This window comes from Petaurus breviceps, unplaced genomic scaffold, assembly GCF_028583685.1.
Source record: "Petaurus breviceps papuanus isolate PSGF00001 unplaced genomic scaffold, PetGlider_PUasm1.0 188, whole genome shotgun sequence".
NCBI lineage: Eukaryota > Metazoa > Chordata > Mammalia > Diprotodontia > Petauridae > Petaurus > Petaurus breviceps.
Window position 1 is genome coordinate 15,523,754 of NW_027185804.1, and position 22,185 is coordinate 15,545,938.

At 36.3% G+C, this 22,185-nt stretch overlaps 1 pseudogene; it reads left to right on the top strand.

Annotated features, from left to right (window-relative positions):
* The first annotated feature begins 768 nt into the window (after window positions 1–768).
* LOC138163675 (large ribosomal subunit protein uL23 pseudogene) overlaps window positions 769–22,185 on the top strand; it is a 42,022-nt pseudogene continuing 20,605 nt past the window's right edge.

Below are 22,185 nucleotides of genomic sequence, written 5' to 3' on the forward strand. Positions count from 1 at the left end.
CCATGGAAGTTTGCAAAGACAAATTCCACCAGGAGGGAAACAACTCACATAGTAAAATCACTTGCATTTGATCATGAGAAAGAATGTATATAGATAAGGACACATCAGATATATAGAAAAGTGTAGGCAAAAGCCATGGAGAGTTGTGGGTTCTAGAAAAGTTTCTTATAGAAACTGGGTCTTGAAGAAAATTAGGAATTCTAAGAGTCAGAAAAGATACACAATGAGTAGGGAAGATATATTAATCATTATACAAAAAATAAACAAACACATTTGTAGGTATTATATTTACATGTATTTAGACATACATATATGAGTATCCAGAATTCTTAGCCAACATTTCATGTCAGAACACTGGGTTAGGAACCAGAAGTGCTGGATTCTATTGTCAGATAAACAGTTTTTTTTTTTTTTACCTTTTTGGCTTACATTTATAAATTCCTGGAATTTATCACAATGTTTGGAACACAGTAAGCACTTAATGCATATTGACTTTACTCAAGCAAGTCATTGCCCTTTGGTTGCAGGGGGAGAGGAGCCTTACATCAGCTATAAGATATTATTCAGATGGTTCCTAAATTCACTATGATCAGAAAAACACCAAGAGCCATCTCACTAATTTTTACAGGTATGTAAATTTTTAAGACAACTCAGTGTGCAGGGGAAGGCCAGGAAGCAATGGCATGGCACAGGCCAGGAGGAGGCCTGTTCAACTCGGGGGCCAAGTTGTCCCATCAACCACAAGAGCCACTACCAGGCCTATCGCCAATGGGCTGGTACTGGAAAGACCAAGGTAAGAATCAAATGCAGGGTGCCTTTCAGGGACAGCAAATACTCCTGGGACTACCACTCCATAGGCCAGAAATTTAAAAAGCCCCTATAAGGACCTCCAAGGACCAGGATAGCAGAGTGAACTTCTGCTGCTCCAAACACCCCTCCCCCCACCCTGGAAAACATAGTGATTATTGCCCCAGGGAAAAACCCTAAACAGTAAAGGCTTGGGAACCCTAGAGGAAGGGCGTGGCTAGGGTTCAGCCTCAAAATAGGTAGAAAGAAGACTACAAAGACTCTTAGTGTGAAGAAGAAATAACATACTTCATTAAGTATAAAAATATCCTACAGGCAGTAGGAGGGGGAAAGGGCTATGAAAGGGGAGGTGTGGTTAGAAGGGAGGGAAGAAGTAAGGGGAAGGGGAGGAAAAGGGAGGTTGGCTGATAAGGGAATACAGAGGGAGGCAGTGGTCAAAAGGAAAACTGTCAAGGACTGGAAGGGAGAAGGGGAGAAAAAATATAAGCATTAACAGGGGAGGGAACAGAATGGAAGGAAAGAAGCAGATAATAATCATAACTGAATGTAAATGGAATGAGCTCTCCCATAAAAGAGAGGCAGATAGCAGAATAGATTAAAAATCATAATCCTACAACATGCTGTTTACAAGAAACACATCTGAAATAGAGGGATACACACAGGGTAAAGGTAAAAGGCTGAAGTAAAATATATCATGCCTCAGCTAAAGGAAAAAAAAAGCAGGGGTAGCAATCCTTATCTCAGATAAAGCAAAAGCAAATATTGACCTAACTAAAAGAGATAAGGAAGGAATTTATATCCTGCTAAAAGGCACCATTGAGAATGAATCAATGACATTTCTTAACATATGTGCACCAAGTGGTATTACACCCAAATTCCTAGAGAAGAAGGTAAGGGAATTAGAGGAAGAAGTAGATAGCAAAACTGTACTAGTGGGAGACCTTAATCTTCCCTTCTCTGAACTTGATAAATCCAAACTCAAAATAAACAAGAAAGAAGTTAAGGAAGTGAATAGTATTTTAGAGAGGGTAGGTATGATAGATCTCTAGAGAAACCTGAATGGGGATAAAAAGGAATATACCTTCTTTTCAGCAGTACATGGCACATACTCAAAAACTGACCACATTCTAGGGCATAAAAACCTCACAATTCTATGCAGTATGGCAGAAATATTAAATGCATCCTTCTCAGATCATGATGCAATAAAAATTATATGAAATAAAGGGCCAGGGAAAGACAGACTAAAAACTAATTGGACATTAAACAATTTAATTCTGAAGGATGAGTGGGTCAAACAAGAAATCATAGAAACAATCAGTAACTTAATTCAAGAGAATGACAACAATGAGACAACATACCAAAATTTGTGGGATGCAGCAAAAGCAGTCCTTAGGGGAAGTTTTATATCCCTGGGTGCATATATGAATAAATCAGAGAAAAGAAAGGTCAATTATTTGGGCATGCAATTTAAAAGGCTAGAAAAGAAAAACGAATTGAAAATCCTCAATTAAATGCTAAATTACAAATACTGAATACCAAAGAAGAGATTAATAAAATTGAAATTAAGAAAACTATTGAATTAATAAATAAATCTAAGAGCTGGTTTTTTGAAAAAAAAAAAAAAACAATAAAATTGATAGACCCTCAGCCAATATGATAAAAAAAAAAACAAAGAAGAAAACCAAATTATGAATATCACAAATGAAAAGGGTTAACCTACCACCAATGAAAAGGAAATTAAAACAATAATTAGGAATTATTTTGCCCAGTTTTATGCACATAAATTTGACAATCTTAGTGAAATGGATGAATATTTACAAATATATTAGCTGCCCAAATTAACTGAAGGGGAATTAAACTACTTAAATAACCCCATCTCAGAAAAAGCGATTGAACAAGTCATCAGTGAACTCCCTAGGAAAAAATCTCCAGGGACAGATGGATTCACTAGTGAATTCTATCAAACATTTAAAGAACAATAGATTCTACAAACTATTTGGGAAAAGTAGTTTAGAAGGAGTCCTACCAAATTCTTCTTATGACACAAATATGGTACTGATAGCTAAATCAGGAAGAGATAAAATGGAGAAAGAAAATTATAGATCAATCTCCCTCATCAATATAGATACAAAAATTTTAAATAAAATATTAGCAAAAAGACTAAAGTGACTTATCACAAGAATAATACACTTTGATCAGGTAGAATTTATTCCAGGAATGCAAGGATGATTTAATATTAGCAAAACCATCAGTATAATTTATCATATCAACAATAAAACTAGCAAAACCCACATGATTATCTCAATAGATGCAGAAAAGGCTCTTGACAAAATATAACATCCATTCCCATTCAGAACACTAGAAAGTATAGGAATAAATGGAGCCTTCCCTAAAATAATCAGTAGTATCTATTTAAAGCCATCAGCATGTATTATACATGATGGGGAGAAGCTAGAATCATTTCCAATAAGATCAGGGGTGAAACAAGGATATCCACTATCACCCCTCTTATTCAATCTGGTACTAAAAATGTTAGTAGTAGAAATTAGAGAAGAAAAAGAAATCAAAGGAATCAAATTAGGCAAAGAAGAGACCAAGCTATCACTCTTTGCAGATGATATGATAATATACTTAGAGAATCCTAGAGAATCAAGTAAAAAACTATTTGAGACAATAAATAAATTTGGCAAAGTTGCAGGATATAAAATAAACCCACATAAATCCTTGGCATCCTTGTATATTTCTAATTAAATTCAACAGGCAGAGATAGAAAGAGGAATCACATTTAAAGTTACTGCTGACATTATAAAATATTTGGGCATCTACCTGCCAAAACAAAGCCAAGACCTATATGAACACAACTACAAAATACTTTTCACACAAATAAAGTCAGATCTAACTAATTGGGAAGACCTCAATTGCTCATGACTGGGTTGAGCTAATATAATAAAAATGACAATTTTAGCTAAATTAAGTTAGATATTTAGTGCCATATCAATCAGTTTACCAAAAAACTACCTTATAGAGTTAGAAAAAATAGTAACAAAATTCATTTGGTTGAACAAAAGGTCCGGAATATCAAGGGAATTAATGCTAAGAAAGGCTAGGGATAGTAGACTAGCTATACCATATTTTAATCTGTAGTATAAAGCAGCAGTCCTCAAAACTACTTGGTACTGGCTGAGGAATAGAGTAGTGGATCAATGAAATAGATTGGGTACAGGAGACACAGAAGTCAATTACTATAGTAATCTACTGTTTGATAAAGCTGAAGACTCCAGTTTTAGGGATAAGAATTCACTATTTGACAAAAACTGCTGGCAAAACTGGAATATAGTATGGTAGAAACTGAACATAGACCATTATCTAAGACCATATACTAAAAACAAGTCTAAATGTGTGCATGAACTATGTAAAATGAATGATACTATAAGCAATCTGGGAAAGCAAGGAATAGTTTACCTGTCAGATTTGTGGAGAGGGGAAGACTTTATGACCAAGCAAGAATTAGAGGGCATTATAAAATGCAAAATGGATAATTTTGATTACATTAAATTGAAAATTTTCTGTATAAACAAAGCCAATGTAACCAGAATTAGGAGGAAAGTGGAAAATTGGGAAAGAATTTTACAACCTATGTCACAGATAAAGGAATCATTTCCAAAATATACAGAGAATTTAGTCAAATCTATGAGAATACAAGTCATTCCCCAATTGCTAAATGGTCAAAGTATAGAAACAGGCAGTTTGCCGAGGAAAAAATTAAAGATTTTTATAAGCATATGAAAAAAAAGCTTTAAATCACTGTTGATTAGAGAAATGCAAATCAAAACAACTCTGAGGTACCACATCTCACCAGTCAGATTGGCTAAGATGACAAAACAGGAAAATGACAAATGCTGGATAGGAGGTGGACAAATTGGAACACTAATGCCTTGCTGGTGGAGTTATGAATTGATCTAACCATTCTGGAAAGCAATCTGGAATTATTCCCAAAGGGTTCTAAATATTTTCATACCCTTTGACCCATCAACACTAACTCTAGGGTTGTATCCCAAAGAGATCATAGAAGTGGGAAAAAGACCCATAATGTACAAAATATTTATAGCAGCTCTTTTTGTGGTAGCAAAGAATTGGAGATTAAGAGGGTACCCATCAATTGGAGAATGGTTGAATAAGTTTTGGTATATGCGTATTATGGAATATTATTGTGCAATAAGAAAGGAGGAGCAGATGGACTTCATATTTACCTGAAGAAGCTTATACGAACTGATGCTGAGTGAGAAGAGTAGAGCCAGGAGGAATTTGTACACAATTACAGACACAACATATGTGTGACGACCAGCTTTGATAAACTGGACTCTTCTCAGCAATCCAGAGTCATATGTCAACCCCAAAAGACTCATGGTGGAGAGAGATGTTTACATCCAGAGAACTGAATTTGAACCCAGATTGAAGCAAAATACATGCACTTTTTCTTTTTCTTGTTTGGTTTTGTTTCCTGTTTCCCATTCTTCATTCCATGTGATACAATCTTTCTTTATAACCTGACTAATGCCTAATGTGAAAATATTTGCAGATACTATAGTTAATTGTATGCCACCATAGAGGGAGAGGGGGGGAGAGAGGGGGAGAGAGAGAACATTTGAAACTTTAGGAATTGTGGTAATGAATCTTATAAAGTAAAAGTGAACAAATTAATAAAGACCAAAAAGGAAAAAAAAAAAGATCTTACCTGGCCCTAGGTTAAGTGCCCTTGGAGCCTATGGTGGGTGGCTTGTTTTTCAGGAATGCCCACACCTTGGTAATTTGTGATTGGGCAGTGGGTCAAGAGGGTTGTTACATTCTCTGAGCCAGGAGAAGGCTATATAAGCCCTGATGGGAAGCTTTGCTTTAGGGCTCATTTTGAGAAGCATTGTGTGATTTGACCAGTTGAGATTCTGGGCAGCCATTGAGAGCCCCCATCTTTGAAAATCCCAGATGTTGATGCTTCCCTCTCTGATAACTGTGATTTGGTATGCATGTAATGATTGGACAGTTTGGAATCCTGTCTGCTTGATCTGTTTCTCTGTCTTGTAACTTCTGTCAGTGTACTCTGAAGTTTGGGGTGCTGACCTTTTCCCCTGAACTAGGTAAACAATATATATTTGATTGATTAAAGTAAGCTTGTTAACCCATTTTGAGTTGCTTTCCTTTAGAAAAGCAGATCTAAGAACCTGTGTTGGCAGCCATCCTGGGGATGCTGGGGTGCTTGCTGCTACCCCAAACTGTACCTGCTGAAAACTGCTCTGCATCATACCTGACAAGTGGGCATCCAGAATATGCTTGAAGACTTACACTGATGGGGGACTCACTAATAGAATTCAAAGTTCTGTTTGGTTTATTTCATTTTCCTTACTTACTATAAAAAAATACTATTTTTTTCTTTGTAAATTTGTACCATTCCTGGCTTTGCCCTCAGGATCAAGTCAACACCAATCCTCTTCTCCATGTCAGTTCTTAAAAAAACTCAACAACAATTAGGTTCATCCTCAGTCTTCCTTTTGACAAAAAAAAAAATCTGTGTTTCTTCAGCTCATCCTTGTATGGCATGATAATGAGGTCTTTAACCATCCTGATCATCTTCCACTGAATAAATAAATAAGTGTTTAATAATAATAATAATAACAATAAACATTTATTTCCCAACTAATCAACATCCTTACTAAAATGTGGTGCCCATAATTGAATACAGTTCTATAAATATGTTACATCAAGGACAAAGTGGGATCAGGATCTCATTCTTGAATGCAGTATCTTCTTCAATGAAGTCTCAAATCCCATTAGAGTTTTGGTTTATAATAAATATGAAGAGAGGGTTACTCATTAGTTATGCTCTAGAGAACAGAAGACACCCTGTCATGGTGTGTAAGTTATAAGCTGCAATAGAAGTTTCCATTATATTCCCAAATTGTGCCTAGCATGGTTCTTAGGAGGCTGAAATATTCAGTGTAGAAGACTTCCTGTTTCTTGGGATTGTTTGATGTAATATGTGTTTGTTTTTTTGTCCTCTCCTAATCAAAACATAATTGTGGACCTACTGTCAAATAACTGACTCCTGATTCCAGTCGTCATGTTCTAATCATATAGTCTTATTTCTTGAGGAGTTTATTTTTTCTTTCATCGATGCCCAAGATAATTTCTAAGTGAATTTTCTGCTTAAGAAGTTTCATTTTCTGTATTCATACACACACAGACACAATAGCAGCACCATTATGTCCACCACCAACAAAAGTAAAAAACATCATCCTATTTTGCCAATTTATATAGCATTTCTAATTAGGACAACATAGGGGAAAGAATACCAGACTAGCTTTCTTTTCTGGACTAAGTCCTTACTTATTTGAGAGACCCAAGATAAATCAGCCTCTATCCCTGCTTCTGTGTCCTTATAAACTAAATTAAGAAAATTAGCCCTGCCTTCTGTTTTCTGTAGGATGAAATGAACTAATTTATATAAAAAACACTTTCAAAAACCAAGTTCTATATGTGGGATGTAAAGAAATCTGGATTAGAGAACAGAGGAGCTAGGTTCAAATTTTGCTTCTTTGTCTTTCCCAGTGTCCCACAGCTAGCAAATAATAGCTCCATATAACAACTCAAGTTGTATGCCTTCAAATTCAGAGCTCTGTCTGCTGTATCACACTAAAGACAGAGATTGTGTTTATTCAGTTACTGATATGACCTTTATCAGGGCAAAGAACATCTCTGGTTTTCAGTATGTTCATCTGTAACACAGAAGGATTGGACTGGTAGACTCTATGACCCCTCTTAGTATTAGTGCTATGATCATAAGGTATATAAGAGATTATTTATATCATGTAATTTATTATATTACTTATTTACATTATATCATTTATATTGCAAGAGACTTCTGCCACAGGATTATCTAGGAATATCTGTGAGTCTCTATCTTTGTTTTGTTTGTCTTTTTGGTTTTTGGAGGGCAGTTGGGTTTAAGTGACTTGCCCAAGGTCATATGGCTAGTTTTTGCATTAAGTGTCTGAGGCTGGATTTGAACTCAGGTTCAAATCTGACTCAGGGCCAGTGCTGTACTCACTGTGCCACCAAGCTGCCCCTCTGAGTCTCTATCTTAATGAGCCTAAGAAGACTTTTTCTTTTTGTTTCTGAATACAGGAGAGAGGTTACTCTTTCACAGAACTCATATTCTACTGAAAAAATATTTTATTTCAGAAGGCAGGTCCATTGTTTGTGAAAATACTGAAACTTAATTTAGAAATTTTAGTACTTAATTAAAGTTGAATAGCTTCATTTAGAAGATAAACATAGTGGTGTTAACAGAAGTAAATGTTAGAAGAAAATTAAACTGAGGTCTATATAAGCAAAGTGAAATAGATATTAAAAATTTAGATATAGATATTTGTATTAAAAATCAGCTTTTTAAAAAATACCTAGATACTTTAAGCAAAAGTTAAGCTTTTCTGGACTGTAATATCTGAATAGCTTCCTCCCAATATTCCATTTTGTTTATTTGGTATCCATCAGGCTTATAACCTTTATAGAAAAGAAGAAGCAAACCATTATCCAAAAAGAAAATTATAGTATTAATAATAATAATAATTTAATAGGGATATTTTATAAATTTCAACACAATTATATGGTACAGAATAGTTAACTGCATTGGTAGAATGACTTGTTTTCACTTTGATCTCTCTACAAAAATGAAATGATAAATTCAATTAAAAATTACTGGATGACTTTTTCTTTAAATAGAAACTCTGTGAGTGAAGGAGTGCAAGTGTCATGTTACCTACATCTTAAATGGTGAAAATGAAGCTCAGAAAGTTTCATTGACTAAGGTCAATGTATGTTCTTTGACTCCAAATAGAGCATTGTTTCTATACAATCACATTAAAGGAATGACTATGTCTATAAAATTAAACATCTAGTCATCTTTGGATATGGATTGTTTTGCAAGGTTCTCTATTAACATTTTAAGGGTCCCTCCCCTCTAGTGACTTAAAATATATTTGAGGAAATGGAACAGGTACTTGCAAATAGAACTAATAAACATGCCAGTGAAAACTTGATTACCATATGGAAAATGCAGTGAAGTACTCTAGCCTTTCAATGGGAGGAAGACTTCCTGGTTAAGGGATGGTTGTAGCTTTGTTCTAAGTTTTCCTCTTGTTATGGTAGTAAGTGGTGATAAGGGAAACCCACTGCATACAATTTAGGATATTAGTCAATAAAAACAAGCTTTATTGTATTTATATTCGCAAGCCATTACATGAAAAAAATATTGGCTAGGTTAGAGGTAGGGGAAATTACTATAGAGTAAATATACTATGAATGTGAACAATTTTTCAAATATATTTATAGCACTTGAAAAAGTCTTTTGGGTAGAGTCAAGATGGCTGAATAGAAGCAGGACCTCCTCCCTGCTCTTGCTCCCACCTTAACCAAACCATGTAAAAAGGGGACTCTAAACAAACTTTGAAGCTGCAGAACCCACAAAATGATACAGAGAAACTAACCTCTCTCTGAGGACAGCCCGGCAGGCTGCAGGAATCGGCCAGCCCAGCACTCTGGGAGCTGAGCCCAGCCCTAGGGCAGGTCTGACCAGCCTCCAGCCAGAGGGACTCCAGAATAGCAGCAGCTGTGGTCCTTTCCAGATTTATCAACACATAGATGCAAAGGACAAAGTGAGAGGTCAGTGTAGTCTGGACTTTGGGACCCAGTAAGTGGGAGTGCATGGCTTTTGCCCCCAGGGCAAGAAGTCCTGAAATGCCTGCACAGCCATGAAGCACCACATGGGGGATTCAACTCCTGGCCTGCAGAGTGTAGGGGGACCACGAACCAGTCTGAGTGGTAATTGTTCTTGCTTTAAACTTCTAAGATCTGGATTGCAATCTAAGGTGGACATCCTTGGGTGTGTGTCCAGCTTGCCAGAGCATGTGGAGACCTCAGAGAGACACCCATCTAATACCTCTGGCAGCTGAGAAAACCCCAGCATTTGGGATGAAAGCTCCCCTGTCTGGTGGCAGAGTTTTACTGTGGCAAAAAGCCCAGGGGTCAAGTGACTGAGGGATGACATGACCAGGCAAAGGAAACAAAGCAGACAAAAGATTCCAACATTAGACTCCTATTTTGGGGACAAAAAGGAGCAAAGCATGGAACAGGAAGAAGACAGTGAAGTCAGAACTCCTGCACCAAAAGCTTCAAAGGAAAATACGAGCTGGTTATAGGCCATAGAGGACCTTAAGAAGCAGATAAGAGAAGTGGAGGAAAAATTGGGAAGAGAATTGAGAACAATGCAAGAAAATTATGAAATGAGAGTCGACAGCCTGGCTGAGGAAAATTACACATTAAAAAATAGACTAACTCAAATGGCAAAAGAGGTTCTAAAAGGCAATGAGGAGAAGAGTGCCTTAAAAAGGCGAATTTGCGAAATTGAAAAAGAAACACAAAGGCTCATTGAGGAGAATCATTGCTTCAGAATTTGATTGGAGCAAATGGAATCTAATGACTTTATGAGAAATCAAGATGCTGTTAAACAGATCCAAACAAATGAAAGAATAGAAGGCAAGGTGAAATATCTTATGGGAAAAACCACTGACCTGGAAAATAAATCCGGAGAGATAATTTAAAAATTATTGGACTATCTGAAAGCCATGATAAAAGTAAGAACCTAGAAATCATCCTTCAGAAATTTCTCAGAGAAATCTGCCTGATATTTTAGAACCAGAGGGCAAAATAGAGGTTGAAAGAATCTACCCATCACCTCCTGAAAAACATCCCCAAAAGAAAACTCCTAGGAATATTATAGCCAGGTTCTGGAATTCCCAGATTAAGGAGAAAATATTACAAGCAGCCAGAAAGCAACAATTTGAATATTGTGGAAGCACAATCAGGATAATCCAGGATCTGGCAGCTTCTACACTGAGGCATTGAACGGCTTGGAATATGATATTCCAGAGGTCAAAGGAGCTGGGATTAAAACCAAGAGTCACCTACCTAGCAAAATTGAGTATCATGTTTCAGGAGAAAATATGGTCATTCAGTGGAATAGAGGACTTTCAAGCATTCTTGTTGAAAAAAACCAGAGTTGAATAGAAGATTTGACATTCAGATAAAAGAAGCAAGAGAAGTATGAGAAGGTAAAGAGGGAAAAGAAATCATAAGGAACTTATCAAAGTTGAACTATTTCTTTATATGAGGGTTTATGGGCATATGTTTACAGGTATACATAAATGGAGGGCACAGGACCAATTTAACAGGAAGGGATGATACTTAAAAGGTGAAATTAAGGGAATATAATGAGAGGAGATGGGGAGAGAGAGAATGGGGTAAACTATCTCATACAGAAGAGGCAAGGGAAAATGGTCACAATAGAGGGGAAGTAAAGTAAGGCAAAAGGTAATGGGTCAAACTTATTCCCATTAAATTTGTTTCAGGGAGGGAATGAAATCCACACTAAATAGGGTATCTCACCCTACAGGAAAGTAGGAGGGAAGGGGATGAGAGGGGGAATGATGGAAGGGAGGGCAGGCTGTGGGGGATGGAAGTTGGAAGCACCCACTTTTGAAAAGGGATGGCATCAAAGTACAGAATAGAACAAGTGGGAGGTGGGATTGGAGGGAGGGAAATATAGTCAGTCTTTTACAATATATCTACTATGTTATTGTTTTGCATTAGCCTCACATATACAACCTATAGTGAACTGCTTATCTTCCCAGTAAGGATGGGTGACAAGGGAGGAAGGGAATGAATCTGATTCAAAGTTTTAAAATCAAATGTTTATATATATATATATATATATATGTGTGTGTGTGTGTGTGTGTGTGTGTGTGTGTGTGTATGTATGTATACATACTATTATTAATACTATTTTACATGTAATTGGGAAATAAGATATACAGGCACTGGGGCATAGAGATCCACTGGAAAAGTCGAAAGGGGTATAGAGAAAATATGGGAGAGAACAGAATGGAGGAAGGGATATCCTGTGGGACTGCTGTTTTGGGGTGGTGCATAGGGGAAAAATGGAGAAAAAAATTGTAACTCAAAATCTTGCAGAAATGAATGATGTAAATCAGAAATTAATAAGGCTTTTGAAAAAAAAGAAAAATTAGTCTCTTGTGAGAAACAAAAGAAGCATTTTTTCCCCCACAGGAGGAGTTATAACAGGATATAAGTCAGAGGTGACAGGTTCTAATAGGTGCTGTGGCCAGTGGAACCAGTCTTCTGATCAAGTGAAAGGTCAGAAATGTGTACACAATGCACTATTTTCCAACACACCACAAGGTGGAGCAAGTTAATATAAATGCACATGGAATACATCACTAGGGAAGGCAAAAATATCAAGGAGAACATGGAAGAGGTGGTTCAGGAATTTACATCTAACCAGTGGAAAACAAGACAGGGGAGGAGGGGAATTCAAATTGGGCAGAGGGCATAAATAGCTTTGCAGTTATCTGAGGAAGTGTGCTCCTTTGGGGAGTTACCAACTCACAAGGAATGTAAAATAAATGCAAAATAGAATGAGAACTTTCCTAGCTTCACAATGAGTATTTTCTTTCTAGAGCAAGTATGTTTCTCACACTAGTCCTGCCAGGCTCACAAAAGATCAGCCAATTGGTCATGGGAACATTGACATAGTACCAAAGTGATCTCCTCAAAACGATCCCTTAAGACTGGTAATGTATTATTATCTCCATTTCATAGAAAAGGAATCCAGCACTGAAAGTGGGGAAGTGATTTACCCAAGTTCTCACAACTGCTATTAAGTGATGCAGTCACATTATCAACTTCATTCTCTCGCCTCATAATCAGCTTTCATCCTGCTTGGTAGAACTACCTTCAAACGGTGTGTGTGTGAGTGCGCGCGCACATGTGCACACACACATTGTGCAAATGCAGGTGAAAACACACATCTGTATAAAGAAATGCATAAAGATATTTGGAATGATCATTGTAAGACACTAGTAGGCTTTTCTGACTTCCTACATTATTTATAAATACCCTAAGTACATAATTAGAATTATGTGGAAAATTTGAAATTTAAAAGTTTCAAAAAATATCATTCATAAGGAAAACAATTTTATTTGCTTCTGTCACTTTTCTCATTTTCCCTCCCAACATTCTCCAGCTTGACTATCTAAATTTATTGAATTTCCTTGAATTATTGCTCAGTTATCATTATTTTACTTTGCCTAGAATTATCTTTTAAAAATGAATTAGAGGGGCAGCCAGGTGGCACAGTGAGTAAGAGCTCCGGCCCCAGCGTTGGGAGACCTGGGATCAATTCTGGCCTCAGATACTTAACACCCACATAAAATAACCAGATGTGTAACCTTGAGCAAGTTACTTAACCACAATTGCTTAGGGGTGGCCAGGTTGTGCAGTGAGTAAGAGCACCGGCCCCAGTGTCAGGACACTTGGGATTGGTTCCGGCCTCAGATACTCGGCACCACCCTGCCCCCCCTCCCCCAAATAACTGGCTGTGTAACCTTCAGCAAGTTACTTAACCCAGTTTGCTTAAAAAAAATAAAATAAAAATGAATTAGAAACAGAGACCATAGAGCATCAGAACTTGAATGAACCTTAGAGGTCATCTAGTCCAAATCTTTCATTTTATATGTTAGGAAACAAGTGTCAGGCATGAAAAGACATGCCCATTATCAAACAAGTTGATTAATCAATCCACATATATAAAATAGGCATTCACTAAAGACAAAAGTCTGGGATACAAAGAAATAGAAAATCTTGTCCCTTTTCTTAAGGAATTTGCATTCTAAATGGAAAGATAAGACATATGTATGCAAAAAGTAAACAGTAGCACAAAAGCAAATATAAATGCCAAATTGTAATATAGATAAGGACTGTAGAAGACAAGAAATAATTCCATGATGGTCTTGGAAGGTCCCAAAGGACTTGCAGAAGAGGAAAAACTGAGTGGGGCCTTGAAAAATGGTTGAGTGTTAGATAAAGTGATTTCATCATAACTAGTATTATATTGCTCTTAAAGTTTGTAAAGCTTTTTTCATACATTTCACCCCTGATCTTTAAAACAACCTTAGAGGTAGGTACTACTCTGATTATTATCTCCATATTACAGATGAGAAAATGAAATAGTGAGCTGTCCATGATCATATAGCTAGTAAGTGTTAGAAACTGGATTTATTTTATTTCAAGCCTTCTTTACTGAAAAATCACTGATATAGAAGCAGTTTCATTCTATGAACAGTGAGTAGATCCTTAGTGAATGCTTGCTTAATGGATAGTATTCTATGCACTGCATCATGTTGCCTTTGAAAATTCAGAACTGAATTGATAAAATAAAGTAGGTGGAGAAAATAATGACTCCAGACCAAAGAAAGAGTAAACTCATCACTTTTACCCCCCAATATAGCAATGGATTGGCAAACTTTTCTTGCCCTGTCTTTCCAGGAATTAGCAAAGGAAGTTGTAGCAGCAAGCACCCCAAGCATCCTCAGGGTGTCTGCCAACACAGGTTCTTGGATCTGCTTTGATAAAGGAAAGCAACTCAAAGTGGGTTAACAAGCTTACTTTAATCAGTCAAATATGTATCATTTACCTAGTTCGGGGGAAAGAGGTCAGCACCCCAAACTTCAGAATATACAGACAGAATTATCAGGACAGAAACAGATCAAGTAGACAGATTTCCAAACTGTCCAACCATTACATCCATACCAAACAACGTCTGGGTTTCAAAGCTGGGGGGCTCTGGACAACGGTTTCCCACAGTTTCATCTGATCAAATCATAGAACACTTCTCAAAGTGAGCCCCAAAACAAAGCTACACATCAGGGCTTATATAGCCTTCTCCTGGCTCAGAGAATGTAACAACCTTATAGACTCACTGGCCAATCAAGAAGTATCTACTGAAAAACAAGCCTCCCACCCCAGGTTCCAGGTGCACTTTAGCCTAGGGGCAGGGAAGATCTTAAAAATTTACATTCCCATTACAGAAGTCTATTGAATTGTTATTAATATCTTTTTAATAATATTCATGGCTGCTAATCATGATGGGGAAAGTGGGTTGCATACATTTGAAACATTTGACTCTTTCTCTTGACCATGCCACCTTGAATGTCTCAAAGGAATGGAAATAAACTGGAAGAAAAGCAATTCTCTTGGCCTCCTTTTAAAAGGTAAAAAAGAAAGAAAAATGAATTTATGCTATCCAGTCAAATACATAAAGCCTCATTTCAGGGCTGGAAGGATCCATCATATTGTCAGGTCAGCTGCATCTCTACAAACACTATAGAATTGTGTACAGTGTGATAGAAATGTCGGTAGAGAAATCCAAGGAACAACCAAGATTAATGGACAACACAGAGGATTGTCCATAAAATACAATTGCAATACATGGAAAGAGATAAACAGTAAAAACTATGTAGGAAAGATTCAGAGTAATAAAGCTTTGAAATCCCAATTCTGACATTTGATGTTCCATTAACACAAAAGCTGTTTGCACAAATACTCTAGTCATGAAGTATCACTTAGAAACTTCAGTTCTTATCACCATTCAGTTTATTAATGAGTGAATAATAACTCTTGCATCCTTCTCAGGATAGAGATGTTTCTTGATCTCTTCCCATACAACAAAGATGGATATAATAATATGATAAAGCATCTGAAGCAGTAGGAACACCAGCATGCTTAGTAGAACTATGGTTGCCTGAATACTTTTCCAAGATTGTGGAAATACACGAGAGTGAGTAGTCCTGGCTCTATGCTTGCCCCCATCAAGTAATTCCAGAGAATAGTAAATGGGGGTATTTATGACATGATAAGATGATGGTGAAGAGCATTAGCACTTTGGGGTCAAAGGACCTAGATTTGAATCTTGCCCCTCTCATTTATTAGCTATGTTACTCTGGACCAATGACAAATGCTCTTGGCCTCAGTAGTTCATCTATGAAATAACTTGATCGGACTAATTCTCCAAAGCCAATTCTGCTCCAAAATTACAAATATGTGCCTCTTGTTCTTAATAGCAGAATATAAAATTCTCAACATGAGAAAATATTTTATCTTTGCCTTTCATCCTGGTTCCTAGTACAGTTTCTGTCTTGTATTAGGAATTTAGTAAATATGTGTTGTATTGACATAATGTCATTAAATGTTGTTGGGTCCATAGGGAAGAAAAGCAGAAGCATTTTTTTTTTCTGGTTGATTCTTAATGATATAGGCTAACCATTGAGAGTAGTAAAGTTTACTAGCAGTCTTTCTATCCTCTCCCATTTTCTACAAGCAACTGAAGAGTTAATGAGGGGGTCTCCTAACTGAATTTGTGCCATTTAGGTGACTCCATTCTCTGGCCCCAGCTCTTCTGTTGCTCTTCTAGAACCAAGGTGATTGTTAAGTTTTCAGCTCATACTACTTGGTGGCCAGGGATGTACTTAAGTTACCTGCTCCTTCTTTTTCCCTGACTCTAAACCCAGTGCTGTCCATGAAATCATAGAGCTTCCAGTCTCAAAACTTCCTCTCTCTAGAATTCAAACTACTCATTTATTCTGGGTCAATTATGAGTCAAAGCTTAAGCCAGAAGGAAGAGATGATTGAGTTTAAAGCTTTCTTCTTCCAAATGAAGAGGCTGAGGGTCAGAGTCTTAAACTAGTAAATTATCAACAAACCCAAGGGTCCTACCTCCCAGTCCAATGGAATTGACAGTTTAATAAACAGATAATCTGTGTGTATTTTAGCTCTGTTGCTTACGATATTGTAGTATAAGTGTTAATCTATTTCTTCTGCCCCTAAATGATTGATCTCTGTTCTTAGTGTTAATGACTTTGTATGACATCCTGTTAATTTTGAGAAAACATTTGTGTCCTGTTGTAAATTCATAAAAAGGAATTCATTTGGTTATTGAGCGTTGGAGAACATTTTATTTTCCATAATAGAAAATCCTTTTTATTCCTTTCATTTGAAAGGGCTTTTCCTTGAAAGGGCATGATTTTTGGTGACCCTGATCCTAGGTTTGCTATTTTTTTAAGGAATAGGAAAATGAATAATTTCATTCAAAACTAAAATGAGCTAATACAAAATAACCTTAATATTGAGCTTTAAGCTCAATTAGTTTAATTTGCATTTCTCTGATAGTGATTTAGAGCATTTTTCTTAAGGACTACAGATAGCTTTGATTTATTCTTCTAAAAATTGCCTGTTCATATCATTTGACCATGTGTCAGTTGGAAAATGACATATATTCTATTAAATTTGACTCAATTCCCTCTATATTTGAAAAATGAGGCTTTTATCAGAAAAAAATTACTATGAAATTATTTTCTCTCGAGTTTTCTGCTTTTCTTTTAATCTTGGATGCATTGGTTTTGTTTGTGCAAACATTTTAAAATGTATATAAGCAGAATTATACATTTTACATCACATAATATCTTCTTTGAGCATAAATTTTGCTGCTATCCATAGATCTGACAGGTAAATTATTGCATGTACCTCTAATCTGCTTATGGTATCACTGTTTATGTCTAAACCATGTAGCTATTTTGACTTTACCTTGGTATATGGTGTGAGATGTTCCAAACTGCTTTTCAGTTTTCCCAGAATTTTTTGTCAAATAGTGAATTCTTGTCCCAAAGGATTAGATTTTTGAGTTTCTCAAGTGATACAACCCCACCATCTTTTACTACTATGTTTTGTGTACCTAATCTATTTTACTGATTGGCTACTTTATTATGAAGCCAGTACCAGATTGTTTGATGATTATCACTTTGTAATACATTTTGAGATCTGGTCCTGTCAGGTTACCTTTCTTTACATGTTTTTACTGATATCATTGATATTATTGACTTATTGATCTTCCAGATTAATTTTATTATTTTTCTTCTCTTTACAAAATAATTTTTGACTCTTTGGCTGATATGCTACTGAATAAGTAAATTAATTTAGAAGAATTTGTCATTTTTATTATATTGGTTCAGTCTATCCATAAACAATCAGTATTTCTCAAACTGCTTAAATCTGACTTTATTTCTGTGAAAAGCGTCCTATAATTGTGTTCATATAATGAATGTCTATCTCTTTAACTAACTACCCATCTTTGGTTCCTGGCATATTAGTACATATGCTTTGGTGTGCAATCTCCTCACCATCCCTGTCACTCCCTTCCTGATAATTACAATATTTCACAGCTATATAGTAATTTGTGTTATGTAAATCATTCACCCCTTAATAATTATATGAGGAAGGCATTATTGATATTATCATTGCCATTTTCTAGATAAGCAAGCTGAAACTCAGAAAGGTAAATTTATTTTAACTTAGCCACAATCCATTTTTCTTTTCACTATACTATGCATCTTTCCAATTTACTATTCCAGCTAGCTAGTGTCTTTCCTGGAATGTGGCACCTGGACTCCACCTAGTCTTTTGGATATTGTCCACCCCTCTAGATACAACAGTAAAACTCCCTCTTAACTTACCATGAGCATTGAATTTCCATTAATGTAGTCAAAGATGGTATTAACTATTTTTATCACTGTGTCATAATTTGATCATAGTAATGCCTTTGTATATAGCACTGTAAAGTTTGCAAAAAAAAAACTATATATACATTTTCTCACTTATTCCTAATTTGTGTGAAGTAAGCGCTATTATGATCATTTTACAAAGTAAACAATTGAGGCTTATTGGAGTTCTGTGACTTACGAAAATGGTAATATGCATTTCATTTTTGTAAGTACTTGGCAAATGGTAGGTGTTAACTGATTTTTTTTCATATTCATTTGATTCACTCAGAGATCTAAAAATTGTGTGGAGAAGTACAGATCATCTAGTACAACATGTTCATTTTACAGATTAGGAAACTGAAAACCAAAGAAATTAAGTGTGCACCTAAGAGTAGCATTAGAATTTGAACCCAAGATGTGGAGCCAATATGGCAGAAAGGAAGCAGTAACTTTTCTAAGCTCCTCCCTGAATCCCATCAGTAAAGTTAAAAAGTGAATCTGAACAGATTTTAGAGTGACTGGGAGACAGAGTGTGGTAGAATCCAGCCCAGGAAAGTGCCCACGTGGGTTGGGTCAGTGAGGAGCATATAGAGAATGCATCAGCATGGACTAGAGAGCAGACTATAGAAGAGTGAGAAGTTCCAGCCAGCAGACTCACCTACCCCAAGGGCTATCCACAACCAACTCACCAGTGTCTCACCACAGGACTGGAGGTCCTCCAATGTGGGTAAGAGAAAGCTCAGGGCCCACAACAGAAAGAGCAGATTCTCCTGGGGCTATTAGCCCACAGCCTGGAAGTTTAAAAATCACCTACCTGATATTTGCAAAGCCCAGATGGCAAAGAAAACTCTAGCTGCTCCAATTCCCCCTTCTTGACCTAGAAAATCTAGAGATAAATGTCCCACCCAGAGTAAAATCCTGAAATGGCAGAGATAGCCTCAGGCTTAGGAGTCAAGGAGAAAGTTATGGAAATAGTTATCTAAAGAATTCACCAGACTCTTCCTGAAAGAGATCCCAAATTGAAAAATCCAAGAAATATAGTAGCCAAATTCCAGAATTATAAGGATAAGGAGAAAAATATTGCAAACAGCAAAAAAGAAACAATTCAAATATCATGGAACTACAGTCAGGATTACACAGGACCTAGCAGCTTCTACATTAAAAGATCAGAGGGATTGGAATTTGATATTTCATAAAGCAAAAGAGATAGGACTGCAACCAAGAATCAACCACCCAGCAAAACTGAGCACAATCTTTCAGGCAAGGAGATGGTCATTTAAAGAAATAAGGGACTTCCAGACTTTCCTGAAGAAAAAGCCAGAGTTCAATGGAAAATGTGATGTCCAATTATGAGACTCAAGGAAAACATGAAAAGATAAACAAGGAAAACACATACACATATACATGCATGCACACATGCACACTCACTCACACATGCACATAACTTGGGATGCAATAAGAGGAAACTGTTTACATCCCTATATGAGAAGCTGATACCTGTCAATATTGAAATTTATATGATTATCAAGACATTTAAAAGGGCATAGATAGAAGGTGTGGGTATAAGTGAACTAATCTGATGATTGATCAATTACTCATGTTTGGGTCAAGTTAATATAACAAAAATGACAATTTTACCTAAATTAAATTACATATTTTAGTTTTATACCAATCAATTTACCAAAATATTACTTAATAGAGCTAGAAAAAATAATAACAAAATTCCTTTGTAAGAACAGAAGGTCCAGAATATCAAGGGAATTAATGAAAAGAAATGCTAGGGAAGGTGGACTAGCTATACCAGATTTTAATCTGTATTACAAAACAGAGGTCATCAAATCTACTTGGTACTGGCTGAGGAATAGTGTTGTGGACCAGTGTAATAGATTGTGTACATGAGACTGAGAAGTCAATGATGATAGTAATCTACTGTTTGATAAACCCAAAGACCCCAGTTTTGGGGATAAGAACTCACTATTTGAAAAAATCTACTTGGAAAACTGGAATGTAGTATGGTAGAAACTGGGCATATACCTCTTTGTAAAACTGTATACCAAAATCAAGCCTAAATGGGTGCATGATCTAACTATAAAGGCTGATACTGTAAGCAATCTGACAAAGCAAGGAAGAGTCTACCTGTCAGATTTCTGGAGAGGGGAATACTATCACCAAACAATAATTAGTTTACAAGATTCATTACCACAATTCCTTTAGTTTCAAATTTTCTCTCTCCCACCTCCCTCCCCGGCCACCCGTGGTGGCATACAATCAAGTATAGTATCTGCAAATACTTTCACATCAGGCATTAGTCATGTTATAAAGAAGGATTGTATCATATGGGATAAAGAATGGGACAGAGGAAACAAAACCAAACAAGAAAACGAAAAAGGGCAGGTAGTTTGTTTCAATCTGCATTCAATCTCAATTCTTTCTCTGGATGTAAACATCTCTCTCCATCATGAGTCTTTTGGGGTTGACTTATGACTCTGGATTGCTGAGAAGAGTCCAGTTTATCAAAGTTGGTCATCACACATATGTTGTGTCTGTAATTGTGTACAAATTCCTCCTCGCTCTACTCTTTTCACTCAGCATCAGTTCGTATAAGCCTCTCCAGGTAAATATGAAGTCCATATGCTCCTCCTTTCTTATTGCACAATAATATTCCATAACATGCATATACCACAACTTGGTCAGCCATTCCCCAACTGATAGACACCCCCTTAGTTTCTGATTCTTTGCCACCACAAAAAGAGCTGCTATAAATATTTTTGTACATATGGGTCTTTTTCCCACTTCTGTGATCTCTTTGGGATACAACCCTAGAAGTGGTTTTGCTGGGTCAAAGGGTATGAAGTTATTTATAGCCCTTTGGGCATAATTCCAGATTGCTTTCCAGAACGGTTGGATCAGTTCACAACTCCACCAGCAAGGCATTAGTGTTCCAATTTGTCCACCTCCTCTCCAGCATTTGTCATTTTCCTGTTTTGTCATCTTAGCCAATTTAACTGGTGAGATGTGGTACCTCAGAGTTGTTTTGATTTGCATTTCTCTATTCAATAGTGATTTAGAGCATTTTTTCATATGCTTATAAATATCTTTAATTTATAACTCTGTAAACTGCCTGTTCATATTCTTTGACCATTTATTTTATCAATTGGGGAATGACTTGTATTCTTATAGATTTGACTCAATTCTCTGTATATTTTAGAAATGAGTCCTTTGTTAGTGACATAGATTGTAAATATTCTTGGTCATAGAACTCCTTAAACTGTGGGTCAGAACCTCTTATGGAGTAAAAAAAAATTGGCAACAGTAAAGGGTTTCTGAACATGCAATGACCAAAAATTAATTAAAAATCAAATGAATAATGAATCTGAGGTGTTTCTGGTAGCACTTGACAATGTCGCATCACTCAACTTCACTGGAGCCTCCTTCTGAAAACAAAGCCTGCTCTTTTGTCCTGTGCATGATTTCAGGTCATGAAACACCAATGAACACTGGCAAAATGGAAAAAGGGGTCATGTGGAAAAAAAGTAAGAAGCCTTGACTAGAGTAATGAGTTATTATGAGCCAAAAGCAGGTCTAAGCCCAGGTTTTCTATAGTCCAATAATGTCCCTACATTGCAGTTTATTTTGTAATTATTTTCTTCTAGAATTATTATAAATATCAAGAAATTAGTAAGTGGTTTTCAGTCATGTCCTCTGAGTCTCCTTCAGGATTCATTGCCCATTCATCAGCATTCCCATTTCCATTGATAATGTTGATATTTAATGTGTATTCTGTTTTGCATTTTTAAATTTTGCAGTATTTGATAAAAATCCCATATTATTACATATTTCTCATACTTTTCATTATAGTAAACTAATACTATTTTAATCA